We start from the raw sequence: 16,794 nt of genomic DNA on the forward strand, positions 1-16,794 counted from the left end.
TCAGGAAGGCGGCGCCTCCGCCAGAGGGTCCACCCTCCAGATCAGAGCCCAGGAGCCGGGCTGTCAGAGTGGGGGCCATAGAGCACATGTCCTGACTTTAGGCTCATCCTGTCTTTCATGCCTGTGACTCTGTGGTGCCACCTGCTTCTGACTCAGCAGCTGCCATCCCCACCAACAACCAGTGGTTTGTTCCCAGATACATGAAACCACATCCCAGCACCTTCTGTCCATGGAAACTCACACACGGTGTCTGATCTAACCTGAGAGCTTCTGCTACCTTAATACGGTAGATTTACCTTCTGATTGGTGTTTCTCGTCATAATGCTCTTGAAGCAGTTATAGAAAGCACCACTAAAATTCCATTATAAAGACCACTTCATGTGAATGCTAACACATACTTTGTATGAACTTATTAGCAGATTTCTTTTGTTCCCAGCAAACATGTAGATTTATTTTAAATCAGTTCAGTATATGTTCTGCAGTTATTAATTAACTGAAATAAAAATATCTGTATGCAGCAGTCTGCCTGGGCAGCAAATGCCTGTAAGGTAGATAAGAGATTTTAGTTGTTCTATAGTCCATGTGAATAAATCAGATGGAAAATCTGAAAAGAGTTCTGTATAGCTTCTAGAGTTAAAAAAAAACAAAAAAACCCACATTATTACTAACTCAAGATACTAAACTGCTGAAGAGGGGAAAAGGCTGTGAGTTCTTTTGTAAGGCTCTTGTAAAATCTAACTAATGGCATATTATGATTCTGTTAGAGCAGAATTCAAAATTACAGAGATGAGAGTCTTCATCAGCTACATTTTCATGAAAATAGATACAATGTTAACATTATTGTGTGGCACGGTTTTCTTGGAGAAGGAAATGGCAACCTCCTCCAGTATTCTTGCCTGGAGAATCCCACGGATAGCAGAGCCTGGCGGGCTACAGTCCATAGGGTTGCAGAGTCGGACATGACTGAAGTGACTTAGCAAAGTAAAGCAAAGGTATTCCTATCTAGGTGAATGATAATTATGCTATCGCAGCTAATTTTTACCACTTTCAGGAAATGGAAATTCTAAATATTTTCAGCTGAATCTAGTTGAAAATCTAGCACTCACTAAAAACTAACAGCCATGGCACCATAATAACATTTTTTGTGAGATACCTAAACTGTTACCACTGAGGGAGACACAAAAATGTGAGGTAAGCACATCTTTTCCCAGAAACCTTTGAAGCCAGACATAAACAATTAAGGCACTTGAAAACATTAGGGATATGTATAAACTTGCAAGTAAAACAAACTATAGCTGTACCAGCAAGCAATGAAGAAATAGTAAATCTTCATTTTATGAACCTTTAATTATCTAAATGTAAGGAATTTTGGCTTAAGAAGTGGTCAAAAGCAACTTGTCATTTCTTACTATATAATATTGAAAGCCAAGTGCTAAATTCAGCCATTGTAGGGTAAGAAAACTAAAACAAAAAAGCCTTGATGACTTGGAGCCTTAATGAGCAAAAGCTCATTTTAAATTGACTTAAGCCCCTGAACTAATCCTCTATGTCAAAGGCAGGGAAGAAGGATCCCTCTAAACCTGAAAAAACTAGTGATTCATAAGGAAACTAAAGAGATGAAAGTAAGCATGCTTATCATACCACAGGAATTGAAACTAAGAAGAAAAAGATGGGTGAGAAGAAATAAAAAGTACAATCTATTTACATAGGGCAATCATCATTAAACATCGACAGTAATCTGATCAACTAAAATTTTTTTCTGAAATTATACTGCTCACATTTTCTGTGTCAAAACTTAAAATGATTGTCATAGTTAGTAAATGATTCTAAAACAACTTTCTTGCTTCATAAAAGTTACATTTTAAGAAAGTTTGGTGGAAATCTTAAGGTACAACAGTTAGGATACCTTTTTGAAGTACAAAGGAACATATAATTAAATCAACTTTATACTTTTTAACAGCCATAAGAAAAATTTAGGGTGGTTCAATAGATGAAGGCTTTTGACTTCCTATAAATTGTTTAAGTTACTCAGGCTTGAAATAAAGTAGGTAAGTTTTCAGTTAAATACTGACAGTGTAGTATCTTAGAGCAGATTTTTTATTGCCCACATCAACAGTTACATTCTCAGAACAACTTTTCCCTTCTTTAATGTGAAATTGCAAATCACCAGCATTTTAGGTTAAGTCTAGACTTTAAGGCCTTGTTCTTTAATTTCTGAATGATACAAAGTGTTTTATAAGTATGAACAATAACCTGTTATACTTTACTATTTTTTGTCCTTTCCATTCATTTCTTTAAATCTGGAATGTGGCATCTTTTCTACATGTAGAAAAAATAACTGTTATCAAGCACAAAATTTTACTGTAAGGATACTAAATTTTTTAATTTATTCCACTTTTTAAATGATAGCCAAAAATCCACCTGATTGATGCTCGTTTAGAACCTTCTTCTCAATTCTGGTCACTAAAGTACATCCTGAGTTTGAATAAAAATGATGCATCTTTCAGGCTTTAAAATAACTACTTTTTAAAAAATTTTAATTGGAGGCTAATTACTTTACAATATTTGGTTTCTGTGGTGGCTCCATGGTAAAGACCCTGCCTGCAGTGCAGGAGACCCAGGTTCGGTTCCTAGGTTGGGAAAATCCCCTGGAAAAGGGAATGGCAACCCACTCTAGTATTCTTGCCTAGGGACTGCTAAGTGACTTTCATTGCACCTGCATAAGGGTCATGAGGTTGTCTGAACAGGACAGTGTTTTCCATCACTTACGGAGTTACATTTGGCGTGTCAGGAGGAGAGAATCTAATCCCACAGCAGCAGCCATTTAAGGTAAAAGAAGAAGCCACAAATATTCATGCAGAGTACTTTAAATATCCCCCTTGAGCAAAACGATTTAACTGATTTTTCTTCAAGAGCAATGCTCCTATATGCATCCGTTGAAAAATTAAAGATCCCAGAATAGCATCTTCTGTGTGGGACATATTGAAAGATGATATTTTGGTTTCAGTGAGTTACACTCTAGCCCTTGTTAATTTAGCAGGTCTATTTTCAGAGGGTGGGGTAAGTGTTAGTCGCACAGTCGGGTCCAACTCTTTGTGACCCCATGAACTATAGCCCGCCAGTCTCCTCTGTCCATGGAATTCTCCAGGCAAGAACACTGGAATGGGTTGCCATTCCCTTCTCCAGAGGATCTTCCCTACCCAGGGATCAAACTTGGGTCTTCCACGTTGCAGGCAGATTCTTTACCATCTGAGTCACCAGGGGAGCCCACAGAGTGTGGTAGTTTTGTATTTTTAGATTTGCAGAATCTATAGAGAAAGAAAATTACAGCCTACACACCCAAGAAAGGACAATTCCTCCAAAGAACCTGGCTGCATCAGAGGCAGACTTTGGTGCAGGTTGTGAGCTTGGAGTTAGTGGTTTTAGTTATACCTGACGTGGCAGCTGCGGTGGGAGCTGAGGAGGGGAAGGCAGAGTTGTGGTGTTAGCTCTTGGATTGGTTGGTGATGACGTGACAGTGGGCACAGAAAGAATTCTGTGTTCACCACCTGGCAGTCACTAACTTTGAATTATGTAAACAGTAGCTTTTACCTTTCATGCAGCCCAAAAGCAGGTAGTATTAGCAGCCTTAGCATCAAAACAGGAAACACAGCTGTTATGGTTTCCCAGATTTCTGGTGCTGGAGAGGTGCACCTCAGGAGTGGCGGTACTGGGGCTCTCGTGGTGCTCAGTAGAGCCGGGCTGTAGTCACGTCAGGGCCAGGGTGGTGCCCTGAGCCGGTCATCACACAGAGTGTGGCCAGGCAGCCCGCGGCACAAAGCAGCAGGTGGGAGAGCCCAACAATGTGTCCTCAGTGCAGGTGTTCAAGTGGACCCATCACTGTGTCTGTCCTTCTGTCCCCTGCATCCTCCCCCCAGTGTGTGCAGGTGTCCATTGAATTGCTTTTGTACCAAACTATGCAGCATTATAAAAATGAACTATCTTTCAAGAGCTTAATAACATGGTCACAGACTTCTGTGTAAATTGCACTGTAGTCCAGAACACCCTGTTCTGTTGTGCTGGTGTTGCCTATGGAAGGACTGTGCCCCTTGCTGGGGTCATTAATAATTAGGGCTGTCAGGTTAGGTCATGAGTGAGGGAGCCTTCAGAGGGGAAGGGAAAGACATTGGGGTTTTGGAGAGAAGCTGAGTCTGAATGAAGCCCCTGCTGGGCTGGGCGGCAGGAGACAGACGTGAGCTCTGTAACTTGCTCCCCTAGACAGCCAGGTGGTCAGGTGGGGAAGGTCTAAGGGACCCAGGTCTCATTCATGAAATGATGGGACTTGGTCTCGATCTGTAAGGTTTAAAATAAATGGTCCCAGGGCCTTCTCTGGTGGTCAGTTGGTTAAGAATCCACCTTCCAATACAGGGGACTCTGGTTCCATCCCTGGTTGAGGAACTAAGATCTCACATACTAGGGAGCAACTAAAGTCCACACACCCCAACAAAGACCCAGAGCAGCAGCCAAAATAAAAAATAAATAAATAAATAAATAAATAAATAAGCAAAACAAACGGTCTTGTGGGAGCCTCCAGATCTCACGGGGCAGGGTTTTGAACTGTGTCTGCACAGAGTAGTGGCTTAGATGATGATCTCTGTTGAGTCAGTGTTCCCTGAGCCTGGATAACCAGTGGGGGAGGGGGACCCAGCAGCCGTGGGCTGGCAAGTGCTGCCCTCTTCTGTTCAGCACGGAGCAGTGCGCAATCCTGAAGCCTGAACACGGAAGGTACTCTGTCCTTGACAGACTGAGGGGCTGTGATAGAAGTTGATGTTTGTAGGTGGTTCACTGTTTTGCTATCATAACTGAGTGAAAAGTAGTGAAATAGGAGTAACAAGTGTCAGGCAGGAAGAAAGGAGTTCAGTTCAGTTGTCATTCAGTTGTGTCCGACTCTTTGCGACCCCTTGGACTGCAGCATGCCAGGCCTCCCTCTCCATCACCAACTCCTGCAGTTTACTCAAACTCATGTCCATTGAGTTGGTGATGCCATCCAACTATCTCATCCTCTATTGTCCCCTTCTCCTCCCACCTTCAATATTTCTCAGCATCAGGGTTGTTTCAAATGAGTCAGTTTTTCACATCAGGTGGCCAAAGCATTGGAGTTTCAGCTTCAACATCAGTCCTTCCAGTAAATATTCAGGACTGATCTCCTTTGGGATGGACTGGTTGGATCCCCTAGCAGTCCAAGGGACTCTCAAGAGTCTTCTCCAAGACCACAGTTCACTTTTTATTTTTATTAGTTGGAGGCTAATTACTTTACAATATTGTAGTGGTTTTTGCCATACATTGACATGAATCAGCCATGGATTTACTAGTGTTCCCCATCCTGAACCCCCTCCCACCTCCCTCCCCCTCCCTCCCCATCCCATCCTTTTGGGTCTTCCCAGTGCACCAGGCCGGAGCACTTGTCTCATGCATCCAACCTGGGCTGGTGATCTGTTTCACCCGTGATAGTATACTTGTTTCAATGCTGTTCTCTCAGAACATCCCACCCTCGCCTTCTCCCACAGAGCCCCAAAGTCTGTTCTGTACATCTGTGTTTCTTTTTCTGTTTTGCATATAGGGTTATCATTATGATCTTTCTAAATTCCATATATATGCGTTAGTATACTGTATTGGTCTTTATCTTTCTGGCTTACTTCACTCTGTATAATGGGCTCCAGTTTCATCCATCTCATTAGAACTGACTCAAATGAATTCTTTTTAATGGCTGAGTAATATTCCATTGTGTATATGTACCATAGCTTCCTTATCCATTCATCTGCTGATGGGCATCTAGGTTGCTTCCATGTCCTGGCTATTATAAACAGTGCTGTGATGAACATTGGGTGCCGGGGTCCAGCCTCGGCAGGATCCAGGGGATACCCTCGGGATGAACGGCGTCGATGAGAGAAGACACGTGAGACCAGCCTTGATAGGGCCAAGTCTGTGAGGGAGAGAGAGAAAGAGACAGAGGGAGAGAGAGAGAGAGAAAGAGAGAGAGAGAGTGAGAGAGTGACTACACGGGGGGTGCAGCAGAGTCTGGCAGGGTCTGGCAATGCTTTATTTTTTCCCATGGCTTTTATACCCTAAATTAGTACATTTCTAAGGGGACGATAGTTTAACATTACATCAGCTTGTTCTTCACGAAACCAGGGTGTTTTCTGCATACGTCTTTGTTTATGAGGATCTTGTACATTATCTTCTGGCCTAAGGGCTATGGTGACCTTAACTGAAAGGTAGCAGTCTCATAGGGCAACAGTACAGAGTAGAACTATAACCTTGTTAATATAAAAATTAATCCTTCTGCAGAAATTGTCAGTTGCATTTATCTAATAAGTTTACCCCACACTGACTCTGCGACTTTAGTGAGGCAGCTTCTGCCTAGCACTCCTGGCTGACAATTAACAACCATTTCATTGTTACCACACTAGGGCTAAGTTCTTATTTCTCTAGATCTTTAGCTATATTAACAATGGTTTCTATAACACAACCTTAGCACATTAAAAGCAAAGACACAGCAAGCAAAACACAGCAAGCAAACGTCAACCCAATAACCACCTTTAGAATAATTTTTCTTATGTTTTCTAATAGGACTCCTTCACCCCCTCAAAAATGCTCTATGTCTATTAGGGCTTTTATATAATCAGGTTCTTTATGCTATTTTATGATTAGGATATTATAAGCAATCATGCATATTAGTACCAAGGGCATAAATGCATTTGCCAAACAAACTAAAATACCAGCAGAGGAGTTTAAATTAAAACACTCCTTTCACCCTGGATAATCTCATAAAATACCAGCACCTGGGAAACTTATTGATTAAAGTTCTAAATTGATTCTTATTTGGGAAGAGATTGGGGAAGGCCTTCTGCCTGTGTCACAGAAATTAGGGAGTAGTCTATTGAGGCAGGCATCAGAAAGACAGATATCATCTTTAAGGTGAGCGTCGGGGGCAGCTTTTCAAAATCCCTGAAAACCTGATCTGCCTTGCCTGTCAGGCTTTCTCCTTGTGACCTTGTCATGGGTGGGATCTTGTGAGCTGGCCTTTTTGAAACCCCTGAAAACCTGATCCACCTTGCCTGTCAGGTTTTCTCCCTCATGACCTTGTCATGGGTGGGATCTCGTGTGCCAGCTCCTGGCAATTGGGGTGCCCATGTCTCTTTCACATCTGGTTTCCTCAGTGTGTATGCCCAGAAGTGGGATTGCTGGGTCATATGGCAGTTCTATTTCCAGTTTTGTAAGGAATCTCCACACTGTTCTCCATAGTGGCTGTACTAGTTTGCATTCCCACCAACAGTGTAAGAGGGTTCCCTTTTCTCCACACCCTCTCCAGCATTTATTGCTTGTAGACTTTTGGATAGCAGCCATTCTGACTGGCAGGTAATGGTACCTCATTGAGGTTTTGATTTGCATTTCTCTGATAATGAGTGATGTTGAGCATCTTTTCATGTGTTTCTTAGCCATCTGTATGTCTTCTTTGGAGAAATGTCTGTTTAGATCTTTGGCCCATTTTTTGATTGGGTCATTTATTTTTCTGGAATTTAGCTGCAGGTGTTGCTTGTATATTTTTTAGATTAATTCTTTGTCTGTTTCTTCATTTGCTATTATTTTCTCCCATTCTGAACGTTGTCTTTTCACCTTGCTTATCGTTTCCTTTGTTGTGCAAAAGTTAAGTTTCATTAGGTCCCATTTGTTTATTTTTGCTTTTATTTCCAATATTCTGGGAGGTGGGTCATAGAGGATCCTGCTGTGATTTATGTCGGAGAGTGTTTTGCCTATGTTCTCCTCTAGGAGTTTTATAGTTTCTGGTCTTACATTTAGATCTTTAATCCATTTTGAGCTTATTTTTGTGTATGGTGTTAGAGAGAGTTCTAGTTTCATTCTTTTACAAGTGGTTGACCAGTTTTCCCAGCACCACTTGTTAAAGAGGTTGTCTTTTTTCCATTGTATATTCTTGCCTCCTTTGTCGAAGATAAAGTGTCCATAGGTATGTGAATTTATCTCTGGGCTTTCTATTCTGTTCCATTGATCTATATTTCTGTCTTGATGCCAGTACCATATTGTCTTGATGACTGTGGCTTTGTAGTATAGTCTGAAGTCAGGCAGGTTGATTCCCCAAGTTCCATTCTTCTTTCTCAAGATTACTTTGGTTATTAGAGGTTTTTTGTATTTCCATACAAATTGTGAAATTATTTGTTCTAGTTCTGTGAAGAATATCATTGGTAGCTTGATAGGGATTGCACTGAATCTATAGATTGCTTTGGGTCATATACTCATTTTCACAATATTGATTCTTCCAATCCATGAACATGATATATTTCTCCATCTATTTGTGTCCTCTTTGATTTCTTTCATAGGTGTTTTATAGTTTTCTATGTATAGGTCTTTTGTTTCTTTAGGTAGATATACTCCTAAGTATTTTATTCTTTTTGTTGCATTGGTGAATGGTATTGTTTCCTTAATTTCTCTTTCTGTTTTCTCTTTGTTAGTGTATACGAATGCAAGGAATTTCTGTGTGTTAATTTTATATCCTGCAACTTTACTATATTCTTTCATTAGCTATAGTAATTTTCTGATGGAGTCTTTAGGGTTTTCTATGTAGAGGATCATGTCATCTGCAAACAGTGAGAGTTTCACGTCTTCTTTTCCTATCTGGATTCCTTTTATTTCTTTTTCTGCTCTTATTGCTGTGGCCAAAACTTCCAAAACTATGTTGAATAGTAGTGGTGAGAGTGGGCACCCTTGTCTTGTTCCTGATTTCAGGGGAAATGCTTTCAATTTTTCACCATTGAGGGTAATTCTTGCTGTGTTTGTCATATATAGCTTTTATTATGTTGAGGTATGTTCCTTCTATGCCTGCTTTCTGGAGAGTTTTTTTTTTTTTTTTTATCATAAATGGATGTTGAATTTTGTCAAAGGCTTTCTCTGCATCTATTGAGACAATCCTATGGCTTTTATCTTTCAATTTGTTAATGTGGTTTATTACACTGATTAATTTATGGATATTAAAGAATCCTTGCATTCCTGGGATAAAGCCCACTTGGTCATGGTGTATGATCTTTTTAATATTGTTGGATTCTGTTTGCTAGAATTTTGTTAGGCATTTTTGCAGCTATGTTCATCAGTGATATTGGCCTGTAGTTTTCTTTTTTTGTGGCATCTTTGTCTGGGTTTGGAATTAGGGTGATGGTGGCCTCATAGAATGAGTTTGGAAGTTTACCTTCTGCAATTTTCTGGAAGAGTAAGATAGGTGTTAGCTCTTCTCTAAATTTTTGGTAGAATTCAGCTGTGAAGGCATCTGGTCCTGGGCTTTTGTTTGCTGGAAGATGTTTGATTACAGTTTCGATTTCCTTGCTTGTGATGGGTCTGTTAAGATCTTCTATTTCTTCCTGGTTCAGTTTTGGAAAGTTATACTTTTCTAAGAATTTGTCCGTTACTTCCAAGTTGTCCATTTTATTGGCATAGAGCTCCTGGTAGTAGTCTCTTATGATCCTCTGTATTTCAGGGTTGTCTGTTGTGATCTCTCCATTTTCATTTCTAATTTTGTTGATTTGGTTCTTCTCCCTTTATTTCTTAATGAGTCTGGCTAATGGTTTGTCAATTTTGTTTATTTTTTTCAAAAAACCAGCTTTTAGCTTTGTTGATTTTTGCTATGGTCTCTTTAGTTTCTTTTGCATTTATTTCTGCCCTAATTTCTAAGATTTCTTTCCTTCTGCTAACCCTGAGGTTCTTCATTTCTTCCTTCTCTAATTGCTTTAGGTGTAGAGTTAGGTTATTTATTTGGCTTTTTTCTTGTTTCTTGATGTAAGCCTGTAATGCTATGAACCTTCCCCTTAGCACTGCTTTTACAGTGTCCCATAGGTTTTGGGTTGTTGTGTCTTCATTTTCACTCATTTCTATGCGTATTTTGATTTCTTTTTTGATTTCTTCTGTGATTTGTTGGTTATTCAGAAGTGTGTTATTTAGCCTCCATATGTTTGAATTTCTAATAGTTTTTTTCCCTGTAATTGAGATCTAATCTTACTGCATTGTGGTCAGAAAAGATAACTGGAATGATTTCAATTTTTTTGAATTTACCAAGCCTAGATTTATGGCCCAGGATGTGATCTATTCTGGAGAAGGTTCCGTGTGCACTTGAGAAAAGGTGAAATTGATTGTTTTGGGGTGAAATGTCCTATAGATATCAATTAGGTCTAGCTGGTCCATTGTGTCATTTAAAGTTTGTGTTTCCTTGTTAATTTTCTGTTTAGTTGATCTATCCATAGGTGTGAGTGGGGTATTAAAGTCTCCCACTATTATTGTGTTATTGTTAATTTCGCATTTCATACTCGTTAGCATTTGCCTTACATATTGCGGTGCCCCTATGTTGGGTGCATATATATTTATAATTGTTATATCTTCTTCTTGGATTAATCCTTTGATCATTATGTAGTGTCCTTCTTTGTCTCTTTTCACAGCCTTTATTTTGAAATTATTTTATCTGATATGAGTATTGCAACTCCTGCTTTCTTTTGGTCTCCGTTTGTGTGAAATATTTTTTTCCAGCCCTTCACTTTCAGTCTGTATGTGTCCCTTGTTTTGAGGTGGGTCTCTTGCAGACAGCATATACAGGGGTCTTGTTTTTGTATCCATTCAGCCAGTCTTTGTCTTTTGGTTGGGGCATTCAACCCATTTTCATTTAAGGTAATTATTGATAGGTATGGCCCCGTTGCCATTTGCTTTGTTGTTTTGGGTTCACGTTCATACAACCTTTCTCTGTTTCCTGATAGAGAAGATCCTTTAGCTTTTGTTGAAGAGCTGGTTTGGTGGTGCTGAATTCTCTCAGCTTTTGCTTGTCTGTAAAGCTTTTGAACTCTCCTTCATATCTGAATGAGATCCTTGCTGGGTACAGTGATCTGGGTTGTAGGTTATTCTCTTTCATTACTCTAAGTATGTCCTGCCATTCCCTTCTGGCCTGAAGAGTTTCTATTGATAGATCAGCTGTTATCCTTATGGGAATCCCTTTGTGTGTTATTTGTTGTTTTTCCCTTGCGGCTTTTAATATTTGTTCTTTGTGTTTGATCTTTGTGAATTTTATTCATATGTGTCTTGGGGTGTTTCACTTTGGATTTATCCTTTTGGGGACTCTCTGGATTTCTTCGACCGGTGTGACTATTTCCTTGCCCATTTTAGGGAAGTTTTTAGCTATTATCTCCTCAAGTATATTCTTATGGTCTTTCTTTTTGTCTTCTTCTGGGACTCCTCTGATTTGAATTTTGGGGCATTTCACATTGTCCCAGAGGTCCCTGAGGTTGTCCTCATTTCTTTTGATTCTTTTTTCTTTTTTCCTCTCTGCTTCATTTATTTCCACCATTTTATCTTCTACCTCACTTATCCTATCTTCTGCCTCCGTTATTCTACTCTTGGTTCCCTCCAGAGTGTTTTTGATCTCATTTATTGCATTATTCATTTTTAATTGACTCTTTTTTATTTCTTCTAGGTCCTTGTTAAACATTTCTTGCATCTTCTCAATCCTTGTCTCCAGGCTATTTATCTGTAACTCCATTTTGTTTTCAAGATTTTGGATCATTTTTATTATCATTATTCTAAATTCTTTTTCAGGTAGATTCCCTATCTCTCCTCTTTTGTTTGGCTTGGTGGGCATTTTTCATGTTCCTTTACCTGCTGGGTATTTCTCTGCCTTTTCATCTTGTTTAGGCTTCTGTGTTTGGAATGGCCTTTCAGTATTCTGGTGGTCTGTGGTTCCTTTTTATTGTGGAGGTTTCTCCCAGTGGGTGGGGTTGGACAATTGGCTTGTCAAGGTTTCCTGGTTAGGGAAGCTTGCATCGGTGTTCTGGTGGGTGAAACTGGATTTCTTCTCTCTGGAGTGCAATGGAGTGTCCAGTAGTGAATAATGAGATGGGTCTATGTGTTTGGTGTGACTTTGGGCAGCCTATATGTTGATGCTCTGGGCTATGTTCCTGCATTTCTGGAGAATTTGCATTGTATGTCTTGCTCTGGAACTTATTGGCTCTTGGGTGGTGGTTGGTTTCAGTGTATGTATGGAGGCTTTTGGATGATCTCTTATTACTTGATATTCCCTGTAGTCAGGAGTTCTCTGGTGTTCTTAGGTTTTGGGCTTAATTCTTCTGCCTCTGGATTTCAGTTGCATTCTTCCAGTAGCCTCAAGACTTCTCCAACTATACAGCAGTGATAATAAAGCTTCTAGGTTAATGGTGAAAGGATTATCCACAGTGAGGGACACCCAGAGAGGTTCACAGAGTTCCATGAAGAAGAGGAGAGGGAGGAAGGAGATAGAGGTGAGCAGGAGGAGAAAAAGGGGGATTCAAGAGAGGAGAGACAGATCTAGGTTGTACTCTGTTCCCTAAGTGTTCTCCGCAGCCCAGAACACCCACAGAGATTCACAGAATTGGATTGAGAAGAGAAGGGGGAGGGAGGAAATAGAGGTGATCTGGGGGAGAAAAAGGAGAGTCAAAAGGGGGAGAGAGTGATCAAACCAATAATCACACTCCTGAGTAAAAATGAGTACTGAAGGTTGGATTCTTAAATGTCCAAAATTGATATCAAATACCAAAAAACAAAGACTAAAAATCTAGAGTAGAGGTTAGACTCTTAAAAATGCAATATTAAAAAACCAGAAAACACAAAAAATTTAAGAACTATATATGAAGTTCGCTTTAAAAATAGGGTCTTTTTTTTTTTTTTTTTTTGCCAGGTTATAGTGGGTTAGAAAAGTGAAAATTAAGGAGTAATAGAGGACTTAAAAAAAAAAAAGAGAGACAAAAAAATTTTTTTAATTAAAAAAAATAATAGTAAAAATATATCTAGGAATTTCTCTGGAGCTGTTGCGGGCAGTGTGGGTTTGGTTCAGTTTCAGATAGCTCCTTGTTCCAGCTTACACTTCTCGATATCTGTAGGCCCCTTCCAGTGTAGTCAGTGTTAACTACAGGGATTTTAACCTGTTGTACCTGTCACTTCTGAAGCGATTCCCTTTGTTTCTTTGGCTTCTGTATGCAGGTCTCTTCAGTGTCTAATTTTCACCCTGACACAAGCGGGCGGAGGTGGTCTCTTGTTTAGGTTTGCTTGTTCAGTCGTGTGCTGTGGGGAGGGAGGAGCACTGCAGACAAATATCGCTGGCACGTGTTGGGAGCACTCACAGTGTTCCAGCAACACCGGGTTTGCCCCCGCTTGCAGCGTGTGTGCTTTCCCTGTCTACACTGCTCAGGCCCCAGGCAGCTCTCCAGAGAGCCGGCCCTGAGTTGCGTGCACTTCCCAGACCTCAGCCGCTCAGATTCAGGTTTTTGGGTACTCCACAAAGACGCACACTGGTTGGGTCTGCATTTTGTGCCTTCCCCATCCAAGCAGCTCAGGCATCCAGGAGCTTGACGAGCGCACTCTCCCCGGGTGCAGTGGGCCTTATCCCCTCTGAGGTCCCAGCCTCAGTTTCCGGGCGCGCCGGTCTGGTGTGCCTTGTGTCTGTTCTGGGGAGCTAGACTCTAGCTGCGACCCTCCCGGTGGATGTCAACCATCCAGAATCTCAGGAAGTCTTTGGTTAGAGACTGGAAGCCTGTTTGCAGTTTGGTAGGGGGTGCTGTCTCTGGGGCCAAGTTTGCCCCTTTCCCCTCCCCCCTGCCTCCTGCCTCCGGCAGGGGATGGGCCGGTCTGCAGCCAGTTAGCTCTTCTCTGGTATTCGCTCAGTCCTTCGTTCTTGGAACGGGCAGGTAGTGCCTAAGTTTAGGGCTTTCCCCAAGTTAATTCTCTCTCTCTTGCTATCCCACAGTTTAAGTTGCTTTCTCACATTAGCTCCCTCCGATTGCCCTCAGGGCATTCAGGTCCAGTCCTTACCCTAAGCAATGCCACCCACTCCTCTCCATTCAGCCCCCACTTGCTGGTGGCGGATGCAGGCATCTGGGGTACTTTTCTGCTGGGAGTTGCTTCTAGGCACGTAATCTGTGGGTTTTATTTATTTTTCCTCCATGTTAGGTTGCCTTCTGAGATTCAAAAACTTCCCCCACGCCCACCAGCGAGAGGGTTTCCTGGTGTTTAGAAACTTTCGCTATTACAACTCCCTTCCCGGAATGGGTCTCTGTCCCTAGCTCTTTTGTCTCTCTTTTTATCTTTTATATTTTGTCCTACCTCCTTTCGAAGACAATGGGCTGCTTTTCTGGGCGCCTGATGTCCTCTGCTAGTGATCAGAAGTTGTTTTGTGCAGTTTGCTCAGCGTTCAAATGTTCTTTTGATGAATTTGTAGGGGAGAAAGTGGTCTCCCCATCCTATTCCTCAGCCATCTTAGATCCTCCCTCCTGATTTACCTCATTTTTAATGACGCTGAACAAGAAATAGTTATTGTTGATGACGACTTTCTCTAAGAGAAATGTGGGAACACAGTAAACACCTCTTTACCTCCCCTTATCTGCCCAGTGTCAATATCTCACTATTTCCTGCTGGGAGCCATTGTGGGAGATCCCACCCATGACGAGGTCATGAAAAAAGACCTGACATGCAAGGCCATTCAGGATCCCATCCATGATGAGGTCATGAGGAAAAGACATGACACGCAAGGCCGTTCAGAATACAAGGGACCCTCCAGGTTGGCCCCGGCCTCTACCCCACCCTGTATCCTCCCCCCTTTTCTGCTCTTGTTCTTGTTTGCCCTGCTGCAGATTCTTGTGTTGCCTGCCGAGAGCTCTCCTGCTCCTCTTTCACTGAATGAAGACCAACTTAAAACCCTAACTAATAAATCTCCTGGATGCTGGTACCCTATGAAGGGGCCAGGGATGAAGGAAATGCTTCAATTCAAACCCTTTTGCTGGCATTCTGGCTTGTTTGATAAATGTGTGCTCTCATTGCAAAAAATGCCCATGATTGTTCTAAACATCCTAAGCACAGTGCGCTAACAAAAGAAACTATTAAGCACAGGTCCCTCCGTGGGGTGAAAAAAGCTCCACAAATAAAATAGTCACTAATGTGCCTAATAGAAAATACTTTAGATAGAGATTAGCTGGTGACTTCTTGCAGAAAATTAACTTTCAGACTAAGAGCCTGTTTTGTGCCATATCTGCTGTTTTTGCAATCCTTTGCATTTCTGTTCTGTAAAAATGTAATCCTATCTATTTCCCATAGAGATGACGCCTAATAGAAAGAAAATAGATTAACCACAAAAAAGACAGGGTCGGCTACTGAAGTTGCTTAAAGTTACACCAGGTTCAAGCCATAAATTGTCAAGAGGGCTGCAAGCCAAAAGATATTATACATAGAGATTAACCATTAAAAAAGGCCCTCATAGGCACAGAGCCCTTTGGGGGGTGAGGAAGCCCTATTAGAGAACACAAAAAATATTATTTTAAAAGTGGTTATTGGATCAACGTTTGATTGCTGTTAATGTGCTGAGGTTGTGCAGTAGAAACTATTGTTAATATAGTTAAAGATCCAGAAAAATAAGAGTTTAGCCCTAGTGTAAAAACAATAAGATAATTGTTAATTTTAACCAGGGGTGCTAAACAGGGGCTCCCTCACCAGAGCCGCAGAGTCTTTGTGTGCTAAACTTTTTAGATAAATTTAGCTGAGAACTTCTGCAAAAAGAATGACTTTTATGTTAACAGGATTGTATTTCTATTATGTTGGAACCTGCTGTATCATGAGACTGCCACTTTTCTGTTTTCTGCTAAGCTCAAGGCCAGAATATAATGTACAAAAAATCTATGGGAAAAGACTCTCATAAACAAAAAATATACAGAGAACACCTGGTTTCATGAAGGACAAGCTGATGTAATGTTAAACTAAGTCTGTATGCTTATCTCCCCCTTAGAAATATACCAACTTAGGGTATAAATGCTATGGTGAAAAATAAAGCAACTGCCAGACTCTGCTGCACATCCCGGTCTGGTCTCTCTCTCTCTGTCTCTCTCTCTCTCTGTCTTTCTCTCTCTCTCTCATTCACCAATGCCGTTCATCCTGAGGGTTCCCCTGGATCCTGCTGGGGCTGGACACCAACAATTTCCCACCCAGACCTCCTCACTCAAGAGAGCTCATGGTTGTGAAATCCTGGGCAAAGGGTTTAAGAGATCAATTGTTCCCTAAGTCCAAACATAATCATGAGAATAACTCTTTTCAAGTGATCTAAAAGTGAAAGTTTATGTCTAGAGATTTATATTCTTTCCATGTGCCTGGTCCCCTTTATCTTACTGATGCCTAGAAACACGAAAATTTTATTATACTGTGATGTTGTGAAGAATTGATAAACTTACTAAAATGTTCAGTTCAGTTCAGTTACTCAATAATGTCTGACTCTTTGTGACCCCATGGACTACAGCACTCCAGACTTCTCTGTCCATCACCAACTCCTGGAGTTTACTCAGACTCACGTCCATTGAGTCGGTGATGCTATCCAACCATCTCATCCTCTGTCATCCCCTTCTCCTCCCATCTTCAATCTTTCCCAGCATCAGGGTCTTTTCCAATAAGTCAGTTCTTCACATCAGGTGGTCAAAGTATTGGAGTTTCAGCTTGAGCATCAGTCCTTCCAATGAATATTCAGGACTGATTTCCTTTAGGATGGTCTGGTTGGATCTCCTTGTAGTCCAAGGGACTCTCAAGAGTCTTCTCCAACATCACAGTTCAAAAGCAATAATTCTTCAGTGTTCAGCTTTCTTTATAGTCCAACTCTCACATCCATACATTACTACTGGAAAAATCATAGCTTTGACTAGATGGAACTTTGTTGGCAAAGTAATGTCTCTGCTTTTTAATATGCTGTCTGGGTTGGTCATAACTTTT

General features: G+C 41.0%; 1 pseudogene; it reads right to left on the reverse strand.

The window, feature by feature from the left end:
* The window catches only part of LOC122686691, a 56,334-nt pseudogene continuing 39,540 nt past the window's right edge, over positions 1 to 16,794 (reverse strand).

Source organism: Cervus elaphus, chromosome 30 (genome assembly GCF_910594005.1).
Source record: "Cervus elaphus chromosome 30, mCerEla1.1, whole genome shotgun sequence".
NCBI classification, from domain to species: Eukaryota; Metazoa; Chordata; class Mammalia; order Artiodactyla; family Cervidae; genus Cervus; species Cervus elaphus.